This window comes from Oryctolagus cuniculus, chromosome 5, assembly GCF_964237555.1.
Source record: "Oryctolagus cuniculus chromosome 5, mOryCun1.1, whole genome shotgun sequence".
In the NCBI taxonomy this organism is placed as follows: Eukaryota; Metazoa; Chordata; class Mammalia; order Lagomorpha; family Leporidae; genus Oryctolagus; species Oryctolagus cuniculus.
In genome coordinates, this window is record NC_091436.1 from 148,861,044 (window position 1) to 148,883,534 (window position 22,491).

Here is a 22,491-nt window from a genome sequence, read left to right on the forward strand (position 1 = left end):
CATTTCTTCCACTCCCGGCTCAGGTTTCCAGAGACTGAGCCAAGTTGGCAGATCTCACCTGAGTTGGGGAGTCTGGGTAATGAGGCTGCCCTGTGCTTTGGATGGTGTTTAGCAGCATCCCTTGGCCTCCGCCCACTTGACCCCAGTAGAACCCTATACCCCATCCCAATATGTAACAACCCCAAAATGTCTCTGGATACCGCCGGTGACCTCTCAGAGTAGGGCAAAATTGCCCACAGTAGAAAATCAGTCTTCAAGAAACCTATAATTTGTATTGAATTAGTAGGCCAATTACAAGTCAGGTTGAATCTGTGCTTATTTATTAAGCTTTCCTATAAATAAATAATAAGGCCACATTAGGCATGTGCCTGTGGTTCCAGCCATCCTGGAATCATTCTCTCATAATTGGTATCTACTCTGCACCGATGCTGCAATACAGTCCTTCATAAAACTGTCAGCACACAAAGTTTCCTATTACCACCTTTATTTCAACTCTCTTCCTCTCTTCCTCTGTTTGTGGTGCCCCCTTTCTCACCCTCCTGGCCACCAAACTGACTTAAATTTGACACTCCTTTTGAAGAATGCTTTCCAGAAGGCAAGGTTTGCTACGAAGACATGATTCACTAGAGGTGAAGTTCCAGGCACCAGGGCCTGGGTAGCCTGGAAGAGATTTCTGCTTGGAGACCTTGCCACTGTCCTTAAGCCATCCAGGCACAGGCCACCCAATCCTTCTATTTGTGTGGTTGGCTCTGTCACAGCACATCCTGCTGTTAGTATCCATTAACAACTGGCAATAATTGTCAGAATTTTTGTTGGTTTTGCTGGGAAACAAATCTAGTTCTGAAAAAAAATAAAAAAAGGAACTTGTCTGAAAGGAAATGCGAGCATTTTGCCCCAGGAAAGGAATAAAAGCAATCAATGGTTCTTACAGAGCTTTCTGCTCAAGTAATTTTGGTCAGGTTAAGTGTGTCAGTAAATTGAACAAAGTGCTACCATCGTTGATTATGAAATGCAGAGTCTAATTTTAATAAGGTTACCAGAAATGTGGGTGTTCTGGATCAACAACAAGGAGTCTGGGTGAGTGAGAGCTGGGGAAAAGTTAGTAAGACAAACAAACCAACAATAACCTGTGGGGTAACCATAAGGAATTATTCCCCTGAAAACTTTATGAGAACCGGCAGCAAAGTGTCTCACCTGCATTAGCACAGCATTGCAAATGCATGTTTCATCATCAGATAAGTGTTCAGACCCATATCTCAGGCCAGCCAGAGAAGGAAATGGACATTTTAGGCCTGGTTGTATTTGAACATTGAGCTCTGTGAACCAGTTCCCCCAACAACAAACCATTCTGTTGGTTAAAAAGAGTGAACAGGAAATGATCTTTGTTAAAAATTCTCATGCTATATATTCTGGAAAGTTTCTTTAATTGTCTTCCTAGAAATACAAGTACATGTTCAAAATAATAAGATGAAATGAAACAAGATGGGCTAAACCCAGAGGGGAAGTGCTCTGGGTGTCTAGCTTCTCGAGCTGGGATACGATTCTTGTTAACTCTCCAAGTCCCCTGGAATCTCGGGAGCTGGCAAGGCTGTGTAACAAGCTAGCTGTGGTAATGACTGCCACACCTCTCCCTCCTAAATCAAGGCCTGTCTGTTTTGGAAGACACGCCTTCTTTTCTGTCTGTGCACATGCACTGATGCTTTCTTGAACCACTTCGAGATGTCTGGTAAAACCTGGATCCGGCGTATCAATGCTTGCCGAGTTTCCCAGCTCTGTTATGACTTCTTTCCTAACCCACATAAACGATCTGCTCAGTCTAAGACTTGGGGCCTTCTGATTGTAGTTGACTTTCCAGCCTGAGTGACTCACTCCTAGGTGATCTCATTGTTTTATGGCTGAGATGTCACTTGTTTGCAGATGTATCCCAAGTTACCTCTACTGCCAAACATTCTACCTGAACTCTCACCTCTTAACCAACCTCACCACCTGAAGGTCCCACTGGCATTTCAAATCTGAATTCATTTCAGAATCTGAATTCCTGAATCCCAGCAGGTGTTCTTCCTGAGGTCATTCCTATCCGCAAACGACAACTCAAGTCATCATTGGATCAGGCCAAAAACCTTGGTACCATCATCCCATCTTTCACTTCCTACATCCAATCCATTCACCAAAACTGTTGGCAATACCATCAGAGAACCTCTAATCCAGAATCTAGCTATCTCTGAGAGCTTCCTCTTCATGCCAGGTCACAGCCACCCTTGTCTCTTGCCTGGTCAACTGTCCTTACCTCCACCTCCTGCTTGCTCACTTTGCCCTTTGGGTCTGTTTTCTGATCATAGCAGCAAGAGGAGTCCTTTAAAACTCCCAATTCCTGAGCCGGCATCATGGCGTAGCCGGCAACGCTCCCGGCTGTGATGCTAGCCTTCCATATGGGTACCAGTTTATGTCCCAGCTGCTCCACTTCCTATCCAGCTCCCTGCTAATGACCTGGGAAGGCAGCAGAGGATTGCCCAATTGTTTGGGCCACATGCAGGAGACTTGGATGAAGCTCCTGGCTCCTGGCTTTGGCCTGGTTCAGTCCTGGCCATTGCAGCCATCTGGGGAGTGAACCAGTGGATAGAAGATTTCCCTTGCTTCCCCTCCTCTCCCCTCCCCTCCCCTTCTCTCTCTCTCTCTCTCCCTCCCTCTTTCTTCTGACTCTTTCAAATAAATAAAATAAAATGAAGCAAAATTCCAGCTCTGCTCAAAATCTCCCAGAGCTTCCCATCTCAGAGTCAACAGGCATTCTCTCTACACCATTTCCTACCCTCCTTTCTCTAGCTCAAGGTCCTTCTCGCTATCTCTTGATTCCACCCAGAATTCTTCTGCATCCAGGTCTTTGCACTTGCTACTTCCTGTCCACACTACTGTTTCTCCTGGCAGCAACTTGTCTCCCTTCTTCATTAACTTGGGGTTTCTACTCAAATTTCAGCTTAGCATTGAGGGAGGCCTTGACCTAACTGTGTAAAGCAACTGTTTCCCCATATAGCTCTTCCCTACATTACTTTTTCCCAGGGCACTTATCATTTATATACTAAATATTCTTGTTTACTGTGTTTGTCTCTCCGTAGAATGTAAGATTTATGAGGGCAAGATTTTGTTTAGTTCACTGCTGTATCAATAGGGCAAGTATCAATGACTGCTACATTTTAGGTGTTTGGTGCACATTTGCCGAGTGAGTGGGGGTTTAAATGCCATTGCTTTTTGTAGGACACCTGTCACCCTCTATGTCTGGGTTAAATGTCCCTTCCACAGCTGTAGACGCCTTCTGGATTTAGTGCTGCTCACATAGCGCCACAATTGTGCGGTTAATTTATGAAAACTCCAGAAAGGAGTCAGTTTTATGTTTTTCATTGATAAATTCCCTACAGTTGTAAAGTGGGTGGCACGTTGTTGTCACTGAAATATTTGTTGACTATTAATTCAATACATACAAAGGGGGCTACATAAATTCATGAAGAATGCATATTATGAAAAAGCTGTGCCTGCATTTCAAAAAATTTTGCACTCAAATAAATTCCTCTTTTCATTTCATTTCCCATGAACCGTTTGAGGCCTGCTCATATTATATATAATCTATATATATAAGATGAGAAATGGTTATACAGAGTCCTAACATTTACATTTTAATGTGCATTGTAATACTCAAATTCCATTACACTGAATTCTTATATGTTCAAGTTTTTATTCTAAGGTGTTTTTTTTTTTAGTTAAAATTCATGTAACATAGTATTAAACATTTTAAAGTACACACTAATTCAATAGTTTTTAGTACATTTACAATGTGGTGTGTTCATCAGCTCTGTCCACCTTCAAATCATATTCATCACCCCAAAGGGCACTCTGTACCCATTAATCATCCGCTCCTCATTCCCCCTTCCCCTTAGCCCCCAGCAACCACTAATCTTTCTGTCTCTATGGGTCTGCCTACTTTGATATTTCATATACATGGACTCATACCAGTATGTGACCTGTTTTGTCAATGAGGTTTTAAAATCTGTGACTTAGAAACTCTGTATTATACCAAGACTTTATTTTTAATCCTATTGTCACGTGTAGCAACAGACTTAACCTGCAGCTCTTTCCTTCAAGCACACACCTCTTGAGAATGTGCAGAACTTTCTACCGGGTGGTCCCTAGTGTTTTACAAAAAGCCTTTTCTGTGCAATGGCCACATCAAGACTTCGTCCCCTGACCCCTGCCATGCGTCTTTCCTTCCCTCCCCTCCCACAGGGGTTATCTTCTCCTCTCCCACCTTTCCCCCCATGCTTGTTGGGATGAAAGTATTGGCGATCAAGATGAAAGCTGAGGGGATGGACCGAAGTCCATGTTGTTAAGAAAGTTAGGGAAAATCTGTGTAAGAACTTGTTCTCCAAATCTCTGAATCTTTTTTGAAGCTTAAAAATGTTAGTTGAAGGGAAAAATAAAAAAGTTTTATTTTATGTAATAAATTGGATACACACAAAACTTGTTACCCTGGTGAAAAGACAAATAGCTTTAGGGTTTAGACAAATATCCAGACAATAAATCAATAACAGGATGGGGAGAAGAGTTAACACCCAAGGGCAATTACCATCCTCTTCCACAGAATGCCCCTGGTTGGGGAAGGGCACTGGGCTTATTGGACTAAGGCAGGGCCCCATGGTGATGTTAAGTGCAGCCTCCTCAATTGATTTGCTAGACTGTCTCTTCCTCAGAATCTTCCTGGAATTGCAGTCAGCTTCAGGCTTTCAGAGGCTGAATTTTACACACTCCACATGAGTTTGCCTTTGGGTTGAACATTAACATTTTCCTGACTTTGGGCTATTTCAGAAGTTGGAGGTGTCGGGGTGACAGAGGAAGAAGAGAAAGCCATGAAATCAATAAATTATTTTCCTTGCTACCAGTAATAGATTCAAGCTTTATCTTGGGGGAGGCAAGACTCAATTTTTGAAATTACACACTAGTTTTTTAATTGTTCTGTTAATTACCAGGAGACAATGCACAGTTCACTGAAAGTTCTAAAATTTTATATTTGATGAAACACCTTGCAGCAGAAACAATACTTCATTTGATGCTTTGACCTTGCTTATGTTTTTACTGTTAGATTTTGTAGTGTCTTACAACTGAGTAAGCATATACAACATTAGTTCAAACCTGTTGTACTTAATTCAATCCCAATGCTACTGTCTAAAATTGATTTGGTCCACAAATATTTCATTGTCACTAGACTAACAGTAATACAAATAATTTAAACTAGGACATGGCAAAGCTCCCCTGAAATAAATAAGTGAATGATAAGCAAATATTGTTTCCTTTCATCAGCCAAAGCAGATGGCTGGTTGAATGGACAAAGATCACTAAAACCAATGTAGTGAGATTTATTTTCAGAAGCTTAGGCCTCTGAAATGGGGAATTAGAAAAACACAGAAGTTTTTACTTCTGAAATTGAGGGTGTGCTAGGGTTTTCTTGTTTTTGGTTTGGTGAAATTTAGCGTAAAAGTGAAAATAACATCAAGATTTCAGGCACCATGGAGAGACTAGTAATCTGGGAACAAAAGGCATTTGGCCAGTTAAAATAATAATTTTGAACAGGGACCACAATTTTCCTCACAATGGCTAAAACCCAGTTAGGTCTTTCCAAGTGGACCTGTAGCTTGTTCTTTCAGATTATGCGGTTTGGCATGATGCATAATGAATAAACGTTCTTAGATGGGGAAAACACAATCGAAAGAAAATAATGTGTCAGAGTAGCCAGCTTTTAGCCAGTATTAGTAGATGGGGAAAATGCATTTGCTAGTCAGAAGATAAAACATTACAGCTTAGAGGTAGGACAGCCACATGAGAAAAGACATCAAATCAAGACAAATATTATTTATTTGTAAGCCTTTTTGGTAGGAAATAATAATTAATTAGCATGTATTTATTTAAGATATGCTATATGGTTTTTTTTTGGACAGGCAGAGTGGACAGTGAGAGAGAGAGACAGAGAGAAAGGTCTTCCTTTTGCTGTTGGTTTACCCTCCAATGGCCGCCGCGGCCAGCGCGCTGCGGCTGGCACATCGCGCTGATCCGAAGCCAGGAGCCAGGTGTTTCTCCTGGTCTCCCATGCGGGTGCAGGGCCCAAGGACTTGGGCCATCCTCCACTGCACTCCCGGGCCATAGCAGAGAGCTGGCCTGGAAGAGGGGCAACCGGGACAGAATCCGGCGCCCTGACTGGGACTAGAACCCGGTGTGCCAGTGCCGCAAGGCAGAGGATTAGCCTATTGAGCCACGGTGCGCCGGCCAATATGCTATATAGTTTTCACAGTTAGGTCTTCAGTCCAGTTTGAGTTCATTTTTCTATGTGGTGTGAGGTAGGGTTCCAACCTCTTTTTGTTTTTCTATAGCTAAATTAAGTTCCTTAGCAAAATAGCATAGTGATTAAAAGTTCAGCCTCTAGAGCCTAATTATTGGAATTTTAATGCCTCTTCTTACTAGTTGTGTGGTGTCAGGGAAGCACTTTAATTGCTCCATACTTCGCCTTTCTCCTCTGAAAAAGGGAATATAGTAGTACCTATTTCATTAGCGTATATCTGCATTAAGATTCCAATCACAGAATTCTTACAAGAATAGAGTCTGCATCTACAATGCTGATACTGTACATAGTAGGTATAGATTATTAGCTATTATAAGCTCTGGTTCCAAGAATTCACCACACGTTAAGGATTATCTCATCATCTTGCCCAACTATATATTTTCAGTGATGGATTTGGTCTACTTAGCCCTAATTTTAGGACATAACTGATCAATTTAAAATTACTTTAAATATCCCTGGAGGGTTGGATGTTGAGTGAGTGTAGAGTCGCAGCCTCCAACAGAAGGAAGCAGTCTATTTGGAGAAAAGCATTTCCTATCTTTTATGGAAGTTCACACAAATAAGGAGTCTAATGGAAGGCAAATGTATTACTTTCTAGGCTGCCATAATAAAGTAGCACAAACAAAACAAGAAAAAATTTATTTTCTCACAGTTCTGGAGGCTTGAACTCTGAGATCATGGAGTCAGCAGGATTGGTTCCTTTTCAGGAATGTGAAGGAATCTGTCCCAGCCTCTCTTCTGGCTTGTAGATGGGCATCTTCTACTCATATCATGCGCATTTGCAATGGGATAAATGGTGTCTCCCCAAAATTCATCTATAGAAGTCTTATTCTGCGGCCGGTGCTGCGGCTCACTTGGCTAATCCTCCGCCTGCAGCGCCGGCACCCCAGGTTCTAATCCCGGTTGGAGCGCCGGATTCTGTCCCCGTTGCTCCTCTTCCAGTCCAGCTCTCTGCTGTGGCCCAGGAGTGCAGTGGAGGATGGCCCAAGTGCTTGGGCCCTGCACCCGCATGGGAGACTAGGAGGAAGCACCTGGCTCCTGGCTTCGGATCGGCGCAGTGCACTGGCCACAGCGCGCCTGCCGTAGCGGCCATTTGGGGGGTGAACCAATGGAAGGAAGACCTTCCTGTCTCTCTCTCTCACTGTCTAACTCTGCCTGTAAAAAACAAACAAACAAACAAAAAAACCCAAAACAAAACAAAACAAAACAAAAAAACAAGTCATATTCTGCAATGTGATGATATGAGGGTCCAAAAAGTTTGTGAAAAAACAGAATCAAAAAAGTTTATTTTGGTAGGCATTTTGAGATTTGATGATGGTTTACAGTCCTTGTCTCTTCTGTTGAGGAAGTGGGTTTTTTTTCCATAATATTTGTTGAACTTTTTATTTAGTGTAGAGTTAACTATATGATCATTAAGTAACTGAAAATAGATCTTTGTAAAAATTGAGAGTGGGAATGTGAGAGGGAGGAGGAGGAGGGGTTGGAGTATGGGCAGGAGGGAGGGTGGGGGGGAAGTACTACTATGTTCCTAAATCTGAATATATGAAATACTCGAAAATTGTATAATTGAAATAAAATTTCAAAAAATCAAAAAAATAAGTGAAAAGTTTATTTTGGTACAAATAAATTTGAGAACCCATACATAGTGCTATTGTTTGAAAGAGATGTGGCTCTCAAACTCGCGTAAATGCTTAATATCCAAAGTAATAAGTTAACAGTATTAAGAAGGTAGAAATTCAATGCAACCAAGATGTTGTATTAGGAGGTGGACTTAGTGGGCGGTCTTTATGCCATTGGGGGTGTACCCTCAGAAGGTAGTTCTCTTGAGAAGCTTGATTAGATAAACCTGAGTCTGGCTCAGTTGCTCTGCTTCCTGGCTTGCACACTTGTTTCCTCATGCATACTCCCCCACTGTCACCTTCCGGCCTCATCAGAAGGCTAAGCCAATGGAATCACCCAATCTTGGGCTGTGAATCTCCAAAACCATGAACCAAAATAAGCTTCCTTCCTCTGTAAGTACTTGTCTTAGGTATCTTGTTGTGGTAACGAAGAGCTGACACATGCCCATAGTTCCTTCATAATATGCATTTTCCAAGAGCTTTTATAAGTCCTCCACTATTTAGAGATTGGGTCTATGGAGGATAATTAGGTTTACATGAGGTCATGAAGGTGGAGCTCTCATGATGGGTTTAGTGCCCTTAGGAAAAAGACATCAGAGCACTTTCTCTGTCCACTCCCCACCCCCACCACGACAAACTGTTTCTGCCATGTGAGGACACAGCAAGAAGACAGCTGCCTACAAACCAGAAAGAGAGCCCTCACCAAGGAGGAAATTAGCAGGTACCCTGATATTAACCTTACCAGCCTCCTGAACTGTGAGACACTGAAGGCACCCAGTCCATGGCATTTTGCTATGGCTGCCCAACCTAATGCAACATTTTCCCTTTTTATAAGTACACAATCATATGGGATGAAGCCCCACCCCAATGACCTCATTATAACTTGATCACCTCTATAAAGATGGTTACCAAATAACCTCACACTGTGAGATACTAGGGCTTAGGATTTCAAGATATCTCTTTGAGGGGTAGTATCACTGAACACAAAATAGCAAAACAAACAAACAAAAAGCCCAACCAAGTCAAATGTGCATAGCATCCTTGAGAAATGCTGAGGGGATAAAGAAGGTAATTAAAGAGAAAAGGAGTAAGTGGAAGATCACGGGGACTGAGAAGTGAGAGATGGTGGGAAGGGTGAGTTCAAGGGCAAGGAGGGGTTGGCAATACCTGAAACTCATGTGGCATACTGTGATACCAGGGCCGGCTTCATGGGCACGCAACACGCTAGCAGGGCCTGAAAAGCCAGACCACCCACAGTCCTTTTCCTATCAACCCTTTCTGACTTACAAGTGGGATGAAGGCAGACAGTTTATGTAGCAAGAAGTGAAATGACATTTGAGGTAGTTTGTGCAGTGTTTCTACTGTTCTAGCAGGAACCAAATACTTTATCACATATAAGCTATGAAATATAAATTTGGTAATTTTAGTGATTCCACACACAAGTTAAAAACAGTTTAAAATTGTCATTTTCACATAGAAAAATGAATGGTAGAATTTATGCTAACAGCTTAAAACTTCAACTTTCATTTACTCACAACAATATCAAACAGAAAGTTTTAAAAAATCATGACAACTCAAAGAGAGATCATGGAAGAAAGGGAAAGCTTTTCTATTGTATGTACTTGAGGGATGCCTTTTACCCTGCATTTTGAACAATGGGCACTACATTTTCACTTTGCACTGGCCCCATACATTATGCAGCTGGCCCTGGTTGTAACAGAAGCCTGGATGTCACTTGGCAGGCAAAGAATGTTGGAAGGCCTGCAAGTCCCCGTGTACTACACCTAAGGAATTCTCTTCACTCTGCAAAGCAAAATAAGCAGTTTGAGTTGTCCCAAAGTGCTTTTATCACTAAGATACCCAGAGCACCATCCTCTTTTTATTCAAAAAGTCACACAAAGAATGGGACGCCCTTATTCTATAGAGATAGAGTCATCCAACACTCTAAATGGAAGAAGTTTGCCGTCAGTTTGCTCTTTTGTTCTTTTTGGTGACCCCTTCCTGCAACCTCCAATGGAGACCCAGCCTCTCATGCAGCTGTCATCAGCTGGATCACATAGAAAATTACACACAAAGGTCTCATTCATACCAACACACAGGCTACTCAAAATGTCTGTTTGTCCAGTGATGGGCTTCTCATCCAAGTGGTACTACTGAGCTATGAACCACGTGTATGGAACCCCCATTAGGCAGGAGTCCTGGAAGCCCAACCTTAATCACGAGAAAGGCTGCCAGCCCAGACCTGACTCTCACCACTCTGGGCCAGGTACTCTACTTTGGTTTCTGTGGCTACCAGGTGTCCTAGTGCTTCCTGGAAAACTGCACCTCATCCTCAAAAGCATAGTGTGGACCTTATGGCTCATCTCTGTTTAGCCCCCATCCCTGTGGGTGGGTTCAGGTAGGAATCAGAGGTCAGTTCATCTGGGGGTGGTAAATCTTGATACGGAAGTGAAGACAGTGTATTTGGTTTGAAATTCAGACATTTGCAGCAAGCCAGTGTAAAAAATGCTTTGAAGAAGGTGGCATTTCTGTTAATTCCAATAGTTTCACGTAGGCAACCAACTGTCTTCCTGGAGAGTGAGTGCTACTGAGATGAAAGGTCCTTAATTTGGGAACTTGTACAAAATATTTACCAGGAACCTTTCAGGGAATAATATCAAGAAGCCTGCAGGAAATTTAGAATTACTTGCCTCCTAATGTGAACCCAAGACAAGGGTTAGTGCTTCCTGAAATTTGGCTTCAACTAATTAATACATGGTCACTAACTTCAACTAGGGAAGTAGGCAGGGGGTAAAAGGTGTGGCCTTAGGGAGACTTTTGTCAAATGGATAATCAAAAAAGCCATTCCTTTTGAGCTTGGAGTCATTAACTCTTCTAGGCACCAACTGTGAGAACTATGTTTGAGCTTGTCCTGAAAATTACTTGCAAAAAGGGGTGAATAAAGAGGGTTCTCACACATCATAATCAAGAAGCTGTATATGCTTGTGTTAAGACCTGCTTAGAATACTACTGGTGCTCATTGGTAACCATCTAGAAGTTCATCTATGTTACAGCCAACACCTGCTATGGTTGGGTTGGGCTCCAATGTGGTCACAAGCTCTAAAGTAACTTGTTCCTGTATTTAACTTTTTTGATCTAGTAATATTCAAATACTTGTTCTTATATACTCAATCATTTAAGCAGTAAACTTAAAAGGAAACTCTTACAGGGCAAGCTCACTATCTAGCATATGGTTTAAAATACAGCAGCTCATCAAAGTGCTGTCAGTTCAGTTGATTCTTATTGATGTTGACGAATACCAAGAAGGAAGAGGGAATTCCAACAATCATTGTGTTGGGGGGTCTGTCTTCATTTGCTAATGGTTCCAGATCAAAGTCCCATAAATTGGCTGGATTACACAATAAGTATTTCTTGTCTCACATTTCTAGTTGCTGGAAATCCAAAAGCAAGGTGTTGGCATGGTTAATTCCTTCTGCAGGTTGTGAGGGGAGGATCCGTTTAGGCCTTTTTTTTTTTTTTTTGACAGGCAGAGTGGATAGTGAGAGAGAGAGACAGAGACAGAGAGAAAGGTCTTCCTTTTTGCCGTTGGTTCACCCTCCAGTGGCTGCCGCGGCTGGCACACATCGCGCTGATCTGAAGCCAGGAGCCAGGTGCTTCTCCTGGTCTCCCATGTGGGTGCAGGGCCCAAGGACTTAGGCCATCCTCCACTGCACTCCCGGGCCATAGCAGAGAGCTGGCCTGGAAGAAGGGCAACCGGGACAGAATCCAGCACCCCAACTGGGACTAGAACCCAGTGTGCCAGTGCCACAGGTGGAGGATTAGCCTATTGAGCTGCGGCACCAGCTTGTTTAGGCCTCTTACTTTGGGATGTAGATGGCCCTCTTCTTCCTGGGTCTCTTCACAATGTTTTCACTCCATGTATGTCCCTATGTCTGAATTTCCCCCTTATGTAATATAGGGACACTGGTCATATTGTATTAGAATGAGCTAATTTTATTACCTCTTGGAAGGATTCTATTCCAAATGATGTACTGGGCATTAGGACTCAACATAGGAATCTGGGGGCACAAAACTTAAGAAATAAGAGTGGGAAAGATTTTACCATAAAGAGTGAACATTTAAAAGGCTTGGTGTTTGGAAAATCCATCATTTTAATTATCAGGGACATTAACTCATAATCAATTCCTAATTTATCAATTTCTTCATTCAAAATAACTGAGGTTCCTCGATTTAAAATTGTGCCAAGGCCTATTTACTTCTTACCCAGAGGATGCCTAGGACAATGTCTTCAGAATCAAGTCACTGGAGACAATTCTGATCCATTGCTTTGTTGAGATGCCACACTTTGGTTGGTGACTGACAGTTTTGCCTGTTCCAATTTGGATCACTTTGAGCATATTCTAACTTCTTAGTGCTTCTCTTTCCTTGTATGTAAAATGACATAGTGATACCCACATCATACAGTTGGAGAGTTACATGGGATAATGTGGGTAAATGCAGTATGGAACTTGACATACAGTAGGTGCTCAATAAATGATGTTGTTCTTTATTATTGTACTTTATATACTTACAGAACAAGATTGTGGGTCAAGAACGTGGTCTTCAGTGTCCATGACAGAGATCAGGTAGGCAGAGCCATCTGTCACGAGGGGCAGCTTCTAAGCAGGGTGATAGAGAGCAAAATGGACAGGTTGTGAAATGTCCCGCACATTTCCATAACCTGCCAAGATCCCAGTATCGTTGACATTGTTGGCTTTTCTGTGCAATGTGGCCTGAAGGCATCTTTGTCTGAATCTGGTTTACAGTACAGGGCAGAGACAGAAAGTCAGACAGGAATGGACAAAGGCACCTATATGAGCAAATGAGATCTGTCAGTCACAGAGTCTGGAACCATTTAATCACCTACCAATAATGAATCAGTGAGTGGCTCTTCAAGATATTATTTATCTAATGATGTAAAATCAGTAAAGTCTGCAGTTGCTCTTGGTGGTTCCAAAATTCACCAATATAATTTACTCCTTGATCAGTTCACCCCCAGGATAAATGCTACCTCCAATGCTAACATCTGGCACATGGCCAGGGAGCCCTCTGATGGTGACTCTCAGGGAGGAACCCAGATGCCCCCAGCCCTTCTCTCTGCAGACCCTGTGCAGTATCCACCTCCACACTGGAAAGACAGAGAAGGCCAACAAGCTCCTTGGTTTGGCTCGCTTGGTTATTTCTTCACTTGGTTTCTTACCTATTTAATTAATCTCTTCTGTAACTGCCTCTCATACATACCTACTGCTTTCTCTATACTTCTGCCACTTCCATTTGTCTACAGTCCAACTGGGGAGATATGCCTTAATGGAGAAGCTTACCCCAGTCAGCAGACAATTCAAAACTATCCAGAACCTTCCTCCAAGTCATTTTCCAGTCTCAATTCACCATAATTCCTTAAAATAAAACATTTAATCAAGGCAAATGAGTGACTATTCTCTAAGTTCTAATCTTCTGTGTGATTGTGTCTCCATGGCATAAAGCTGTTTAATTCCATCTCTTCTTCATCCTCTCCATCCCATCCCAATGTGCACATGTGCACACACACACACACACGCAGCCAGAACACCATCCCTGACTTTCCAAGAAACAAATCCATTTGTTCACCCAGAGGATCTTCTTCAGGAAATAATGCATGTAACACCTGATAGAATTCCCAATTGGGTTCTTACCTACCTACCTGGCAGCCACAGCTCAGTTTTCTCTAGAGCATAATGTGTTGCCTGACATAAATGGGAACTCAGTCTAGGTTTTAATGAGTGAACAAATGAATGAATGGAAGTGAATATTAACAGGGAAAATCCAGAACATCAAATAATGCAAAAGTGATCTTTATGAGATTTTGGAATACGCTTCATACACACATTCAGAGAACATCAAACACAAAACTTCAAACAGTACTGAAGCTAGCCTGTGCATATCCCAGCTGGGTGGGGTGACCTGGAAAAAGGATGGGAATCCTGACAGGAAGGGAGGAACCTCTCATCAACCAACTACCCTTCCCCAGCCTTGCTGGCTTATCTAGAAATCAGAGAAATCCAAATGGTGTAGAGCTCAAGGGAACAGGGCTGGATAATACATGATTGCAATGTCTTTGGAAAGGTAAGTGTTATGTAGACGTTAAGTTATAATAAAGTGAAAGTAATCATCTTCCACTATCTTCTTTAAAGATGGAAGTGGCACACTATTTTAATTCTAATGTAGGTTTAAGAAATAGTGTGAGTGTAACACAGAGGAGCACCCAATCATCATGCAAACCCATTCAGTGTTCTAAATGCAATTATGGTGCTGGCCATCAACCCCGAAAACAAATTACAGCAGCTAATGACAGGGAACAGGCATCAGAGTGTTTTTAGAAAATTACTCAGAAACAACACTGTCGACAAAGACCACTCCAACAGAGCTGGAAACAGCTTAAATAAAAGAAGAACACAGTGACCTATGCTTCAAGTGCCATGAAGAAGATGTGAAATATGTTCAGGGTCCCGGATCACTGCATTATGAGTGACTCTGTGCCTTGTGTTTAACCCTGGTCTCTCGGGGTCGCTCTAACTGTGGTGGAGACTCAGGTGCCCTTGAACATTCTTCTCTGTACTAAGTCTTATCCTGGTTCACTCCTGCACTCTGGATAAGTCTCCCTTTCCCCCGCTCCTTTGCATTTTTTGTTATCTTTGGCATTCGTTTCTTGAAAAAACATGTGCCTCTCTTGGAACAAATCCACTCACCAAACAACCTGAAAACTTTCCAAACAGCCTGACTGTTGCGATACCCGGGCATCTCCCAGGGCTGGGAGCACTTGCTGAGACGTTTGTGGAAGAGTTTCTTGTTAGCTATAATAGAAACTGACATTTACATATCTCCGTTCTAATTCCCCGGAGACTGGCGCAGCTCAAGTCTGTGATAAGCACGCAGGGGGATGGGTGTGGGTGGAGGGTCTGGAAAGGAGACTAAAGGACACACTGCAAGCTTTGAGATTGAAAAAAAAATCATTTTCGGCAAGCTTAATTAGCAACAGAGCAAAGTGAGGAAAAATTGAGGAGAAAGTTGCTTCTAGAAATTGCCACATTTCTCAGAAAAATCCAACTGTAACTCCTTGAACCGCCTATCAGGGAGTGAACAATTCATTGTAGTTATCTTGGGGTGTTTTTGTTTGTTTGTTTGGTTGGTTTTTAGGCAAAATAAGCACCAAACAGACATTTTGAAAAGCAACCATATTGCGTGGAATTCTTTCTAAAGTGTGTATTCCCCATGCTTCTGTGACAAGACAGCCTTCCAAGTAGGGTAAGTTTCTTGCTTTCCAAGCACTCCGATGTCATCAGCACAGCCAACTGCTGGGGAGAGTGCTGGAGTACAGTTATGCTTGGCACCCAATAATCAATCATTTTCAAAATGTTTTGGTCCACTTCGGGGTGGTTTTCTCTATCTCTGAACTTGACGGTTGGGCTGGCAATTGCTACTCTTTGCAATCCTATCCATTTTCCAATTTCCTGCTTCTCACATGCTGTGGCCTAGAAATTCTAGCCTATTAGGACTGGAGCAAGAATGAGCCTAACTGGTTCTGGTAAGAGGCTGTGGCTGAGAAGCTACACAAGCTTTGACATTCATTCTGCTTGCTAGAATCTTGCTGCTTTTTACTGTGACCTACTTCTTGACCACATTCCAGAGAACTGAGATGCCTGGAAATAAGGTACCACTGAAATGAATAATAGGTGAATTTATAGCATAGAATTTTGACACGCCATGAAGACTTATGAGATGCTCACGTTACATAGAACTTCATCCATCTAGATTGTTTGGCTTAAAAGTTCATACTTTCAGGATGATCAGTATGTTAACATTGCTTTCATTATTAATTATCTTGTACGTTTATCCCTAACAGAACTACTTTAAGATTACAGAGAATTTGTTATACAGGGAAAAGCAAAAAACGAAATATCCGTAGGCCTACCACCCTAACACTCTCACACTTTGCACTTTGGCAGACTTCTTTTCCTATGTCCCTATTCATATATTTGCAAATGTAGTTTGCTGCCATCATCCTGCTTTTATTTTTTTCTATTTACAATTTTTTAAAAAACATTTTATTTGAGGAGGAAGTTTATAACTGTAAAGCTGTATAGTTCTGCATACATTCCTGCAGACTTACTTCTAAGGGTGCAGTTCAAAACCTTGTCATAGAACTCCAAATCCCATTAAGCTTGGTGGCAAAAATGCCATCTTAAATATTAAAGTGATCATAATAAGTGTTAAAGTGAACATATTTATATAGGATTAAGTGTTAAAGTGATCATATAAACAGGATCAATTTTCTGGTAATAATAATAGAATTAAAAAGGAGAGAATGTTCCAACATGGGAAGCAGACTCATAGAATTACAATTGCTTTGGCCAGCGCTGTGGCTCAATAGGCTAATCCTCTGCCTGCGGCGCCGGCACACCGGGTTGTAGTCCCGGTCAGGGCGCTGGATTCTGTCCTGGTTGCTCCTCTTCCAGTCCAGCTCTCTGCTATGGCCCGAGAGTGCAGTGGAGGATGGCCCAAGTCCTTGGGCCCTGCAGCCGCATGGGAGACCAGGAGAAGCACCTGGCTCCTGGCTTCAGATCAGTGCAGTGTGCCAGCCGCAGCAGCCATTGGGGCATGAACCAATGGAAAAGGAAGACCTTTCTCTCTGTCTGTCTCACTCTCACGGTCCACTCTGCCTGTCAAAAAAAAAAAAAAAAAAAAAAAAAAAAGAATTACAATTGTTTAATTGTTTTAAGTAACACTCTGACCTCGGACTCAGCCCTTGCGGCTTCTTAGTCTGGCTGAAAAACCCATGAGGGCATTTCAGGCATGGAAATCCAAGACACTGTGGCAAAAAATGTTCTACATGAAGGATCTCTATGAGTGAGACCTCAGCAGAAAGAAGTGGCCATTAAAGAAGGATGTACTTTTCTATAAAGGGAAGAGAGAATATCCACTTTGCTTATGGCTTTGTCTAAATACTAACAGAGTTTCTGGACTCAAAAGGTTTCCACTGCCTAGGCAGCTCATGTCAAGAGCCTCGGGTCATCACTGATGTCATACATAAGAGTGTTAATTGTTAAATTAACAACAGAGTCACTGTGTACTAACTCCCCATGCTTTACTTAGTATAGAGTTGGTCTTCTGTGTACAAAGTTAATTGAAAATGAATCTTAATGGAGAATACAACTGGGAAGGGGAGGGTGGGAGTGTGGGTGGGAGGGCAGGTATAGTGGAAAGAATAACTATATTCCTAAAGTTGTACTTATGAAATTTGTATTCCTTAAAAAATAAATTTTTAAAAATCTACAAAAAATTTTTGAGAGACCTCCCATTACTGTTTCACTCCTCAAATGCCTGTAACAGATAAGGCCAGGCCAGGGCCAAAACGAGGAGCCAGGAACCCAATCCAAGTCTCCCATGAGGGTGTCAGGAACACAATTACTTGAGCCATCGTCACGACCTCCCAAGGTTCATAATATTAGAAAGCTGAAGTTAGGGGTTAAAGCTGGATATCTATCAAGTACTCTGGTAGGATGCAGGCACAAGGTCAAATATCCACCACTAACATCTTATTTATAAATGCACTATTTCAGAATTATTTACCTTCTTGGCTTACATGTCTTCATGACTTATATGTCTTTAATTTAATGACTATAGAATATTCCACTGAGTAGCTATATAATAATTTACTTCACCATTCTCTCATTATTAGACCTTTAGATTATTTTCAAACTTGTACTATTATGATAACCCTGCAATGATTATAACTTTTGTTTATTTGACTGATTGTCATATTTCCTTAGGACTACCAAAAGTGAGCTTGACTATGACAATTTAGAAAAAAGTCTTAAAAAAGGAAAACTTTGGATGGGTATTAGTATCTTGTGGTCCTTAAGTGTATTTCTTGTTTATTTATTTATATATTTATTTCATAGGCAGAGACAGAAAGAGAGGACAGCTAAAGAGAGAGAGCATGGGGTGGTGCTGTGGCATAGTATGCTAAGAATCCACCTGTGGCGCCTGCATCCCATATGGGCACCAGCTTATGTCCTGGCTGGTCCTCTTCTGATCCAGCTCTCTGCCTATGGCCTGGGAAAGCAGTGGAAGACAGTCCAAGTGCTTGGGCCCCTGCACCCACATGGGAGACCCAGAGGAAACTCCTGGCTCCTGGCTTGGATTAGTCCAGCTCCAGCTGTTGCAGCCATCTGGGGAGTGAACCAGTGGATGGAAGACCTTTCTCTCGGTCTCTCCCTCTCTCTGTCTGTAACTTTGCCTCTCAAATAAATAAGCAAAATCTTGAGAGAGAGAGAGAGAGAGAGAGAACCACCATCTGCTTCCCTGCTCCACAAATGCTTAGAGGCTAATTCAGGAGCCGGGAACTTAATCCAGGTCTCCATGTGGTGGCAGAAACTCAACTGAGCCATAACTGCTGACTTCCAGGATCTGCACTGGCAATCGTAGAATGTTTGGAAAATTACAAAAATACATAATAAAGAAAAAATTAAACCTAGTTTCATCATTCTGACATAATCCTTCATAATTGTGAATAAAATATCCATCTGATCTTTTCCTTGTGTATGTGGGCAATTAAAATAGTTTTAATGTTGTGGACACTTGCATGCATTTTCAAAACAAACTCTGTGTTTTCATATTTACTGACCTTTTCTTTAAAATACAGATAAAACTATAATCATACTAAAAATAACAACTAACACTAATCTTAGTATAGGTTCCTTGGGTTGCAGATAAAAATATATTAGATCTGTACACTGAGGCTTTTTATTTAATAGCAACAATGTAAAAGTGACAATTCCTTGATAATGTTTTGACAATGTTTTTCTCTACAAAAATCATATGACCACATACCCTGGGAGCTTGGAAGAAAAATAAAATAAATTTTATGAGTCAAGTCACAAGGAAAACAAAGAAAGAATTCAAGAATAATCTGTCAAGTTTCACATTGTCATGATTACAGCTTCACAGCAAACCCTTGGGATTAAATTGTGACATTTCCAGACTGAGGCTCCAGAGCACCAACCCCTCCTCCTGTTTTATTTCACCAACATTTGAAACATGCTGGTGGCCTTGTAAGAGAACTTGAAGACAGAGAGGAAGCAGTCAACATCAGGGAGTAGTCTAAGGAAAGAAAAGCGCTCTCTCTCTCTCTCTCCATCTGCCTAACTCTGCCTTACACATAAATAAAATAAATCTAAAAAACAAAGATTGATTTATTTGTTTGAAAGGCAGAGTTGGAGAGAGAGAGAGAGAGAAAGAGAGAGAGAGAGAAAGAGAAAGAGAGAGAGACACATCTTCCATCCACTGGTTCACTCCCTAAATGGCTGCAACAGCCAGGACTGAGCCAGGCCAAAGCCAGGAGCCAGGAAGCGTCTTCCGGATCTCCCACATGTGGGTGCAGGGCCCAAGCACCCTGGCCATCCTTCACTGCTTTCCCAGGTGCATTAACAGGTTGCTAGATTGTAAGTGGAGTGGCCGGGACTCAAAGCGGTGCCCACATGGGATGCTGGTGTCGCAGGTGGGGGCTTTAGGATTTACCCGCTACACTACAGTGCTGGGCCCATAAACAAATTTTCGAAAAGAAGAAATAAGGGGTCTGCGTTTTGGTGTAGCAGGTAAAACCACTTCCAGCAATGCCAGCATCGCATATGGGCACTGGTTCGAGTGCCAACCACTCCACTGCTAATGGTCTGAGAAAAGCAGCAGAAGATGGCCCAAGTGTTTGGGACCCTGCACCCACATGTGAGACCCAGAAGAAGCTCCTGGATCCTGGCTTCGGCCTGACCCAGCCCTGGTTATTGTGGCCATCTGGGGAGTGAATCAGCGGATGGAAGATCTTTCTCTTTTTCTCTCTCTGACATTCAAATAAATAAATAAATCTTTTTGTTTAAAAAAAAAGGGAAAGAAAAACATGACTTTCTCCTATCAGAAAAAGATACTGTTCAGCCAAAATGAAGTTTTTTGGGACTGCAACAAGAAAACATGAAAGCTCTTGATTTCTTCACTATAAACACTGTCTTCTGTATATATTTTATAATTTACTGAATATGCCATATTAATTATACTAATGCATACATTCTAAATAAGTGTGGATACGCATACCCTGATTTAACCAAATACTCATGTACATTTGTGGTTGTGTGTACTCAAACCATCTTCAGAAGGTTTCATCAACACATTGGAGGCTGCTGATTGAGTTTCTGCAAAATCACTTCTCTGTGGGAGTCCTGCAGAGGATTTTTTTAAGTGGTGGTGGATCCTATCCTCACCGGAGAGTGCACTGTTTAAAGTTGCTTTCTACATGTCCTTTGGACAACTGACCTGATTGTTGAGTGGCGTCTGGTTAGGGAAGAGGGCCTCCCTGCCCCTCTTCCTACTTTGAGAATGGATTTCTCTACTTGCTCAACATCTATTCATCTGTCTCTGGCCAGCACTATTCTGAGTGTAGTAGGGATCAGAGAGGATTAAAAACTGGCCCAGATGACGATCATTAACAACTCAATGAAAAGTGAGACTCTGTGCTGGACATGTGGGTGCAGTGCTGGGGCAGTGCAGAGAAGGGAGCTGGTAGAAGAGGTGGAAGAAAGATACCAGGTGCAAGAGATTTCCACAGACAAGGGGATGCTGGGAAGCCCTGGATATGGAACCAACAAGGGCCCTGGAGGTGTGGGAAGTATTTGGTGTCAGAAAAAGCAAATAATTCAAAGAGATAGGATCCTGGGGTACTCTGGGTGACAGAAAGAGCGTGGATGGGACTGAGAAGTACAGGTACTTGGAGAGTGCACTGAAGAGGCTGAGCCACAGCTCCCTAACAGAGTTCCTCCCGTACCTGTTTATACACGAAGAAGCAGACTTGGAGAAGCGCTAAGTCACAGTGCAGGTACACAGCAGAACTGGCCTCCATCCCAGCATTCTCTTCACCTTTAATTTATAACCCAAGCACAGAAACAAGCATGCAGTGTAAAGTGCTGGGTAGTGGCCAGGTGGGTTGAGAAGAGGTGAGGTGAAGCCACAGGTGAGACGGTAGCAGTGTTACAGGGCTCACAGCTGCTGTTGTTACAGTGTTAATGCAGGCACCTGAACGCACAGGCCTTCCACTCTCCAGGGCCTGAAGCAGTCCCGCACATCCTAGCAGGTGCTCCATCAGCGTAGGGGAAATCAGACCCGTTCTATTTTCATTTTAGGATAAAGAAGTCTATTGAATTTGAATTCCATCAGGGAAGTTGATTAGGAGAATCACGAACACAAATATATTTGAAATGAATTTATGTCCCTTAATTATGGATGAGGGATTTTATTTATGAAAGCTAGGGTCTTTGAATTTCTACTTAACAACTGGCCAATTGCTGCAGTATTGAGAGAGCACAGTAGGGCGAAGTTCATAGGGTTAGACTCAGCTTCAAATTCGATTCTATACTTATTTTTTGACAGATAAAACTTTATTCACGTTTGTGTAACTTCCATAAACTTCAGCTTTCACATCTGTAACACAGGGACACTGTTTTCAAGGGATGTTGAAAGCATTACTGATAAACTACATAATAAATCTGTCACATAGTAGGAATGGAATAAATTATAGCTACTATTGTTTTTAAATTATTTTGTTTTTAATTTTTTAACTCATAACTATAGTAACCAATAATTTATGGTATATTTCAAAATAAAGAATCCGAAGTTTCCCACAATGTAGAAATTATAAATTTGGAATGTATTAACCTGATTTGGTCATATACATTATGTACATGCACTGAATTACAGTACTTTACTCCATAGATATGGACAAATATATTTGTCAGTTAAGAATATTTGATGTTATGTGATTCGAAACACTCAACGGTACTTCAAAAAGTTAGCGGAAATGGAACTCAAATATGTTTAAAATTTTATTTATTTATTTTCATTTTCTTTGAAAGAGAGAGAGAGACAGAAAGATCTTCCATCCACTAGTTCACTCTCCAAATGCCCTAGCCGAGGGCTAGGCTAGGCCAATGCTGGGAGCCAGGAACTCAATCTGAATTTCCTATATGACTTGCAGGGACCCAAGTACTAAATCCAGCACCTGCTGCCTCCCAGCGTACACATTAGCAGGAAGCTGGGAAAAAATGTTTATTTTAGTGCAAAACAATTGAAACCCATTCATACAAGGGTCTTAAAAAGGTTCATGGAAAATCTGTATTGTTAAAAAAAACTGCATGGATTTCAAACTTTTTTGTACCAAAATAAACTTTTTTATCCCAATAAATGACTTTTTTTTTTTTGACAGGCAGAGTTAGACAGTGAGAGAGAGAGAGTGTGTGTGTGTGTGTGAGAGAGAGAGAGAGAGAGAGAGAGAGAGAGAGAGAGAGAGAGAAAGGTCCTCCTTCCGTTGGTTTACCCTCCAAATGGCCGCCACAGCTGGCGCTGCGCAGATCTGAAGCCAGGAGCCAGGTGCTTCCCCTG

General features: G+C 41.9%; 1 long non-coding RNA gene across 8 annotated transcripts in view; it reads right to left on the reverse strand.

The window, feature by feature from the left end:
• The window catches only part of LOC138849703 (uncharacterized), a 70,777-nt gene that overhangs the window by 41,162 nt on the left and 7,124 nt on the right, over nucleotides 1–22,491 (reverse strand). For 4 of the 8 annotated variants that reach the window (XR_011388757.1, XR_011388759.1, XR_011388763.1 and 1 more), the window contains one exon: nucleotides 4,451–12,653. This is a non-coding gene — a long non-coding RNA (uncharacterized lncRNA). Of the gene's footprint in view, nucleotides 1–4,450; nucleotides 12,654–22,491 lie in introns of those variants that run through there. The other 4 variants (XR_011388762.1, XR_011388760.1, XR_011388761.1 and 1 more) reach the window with 2 other exon arrangements.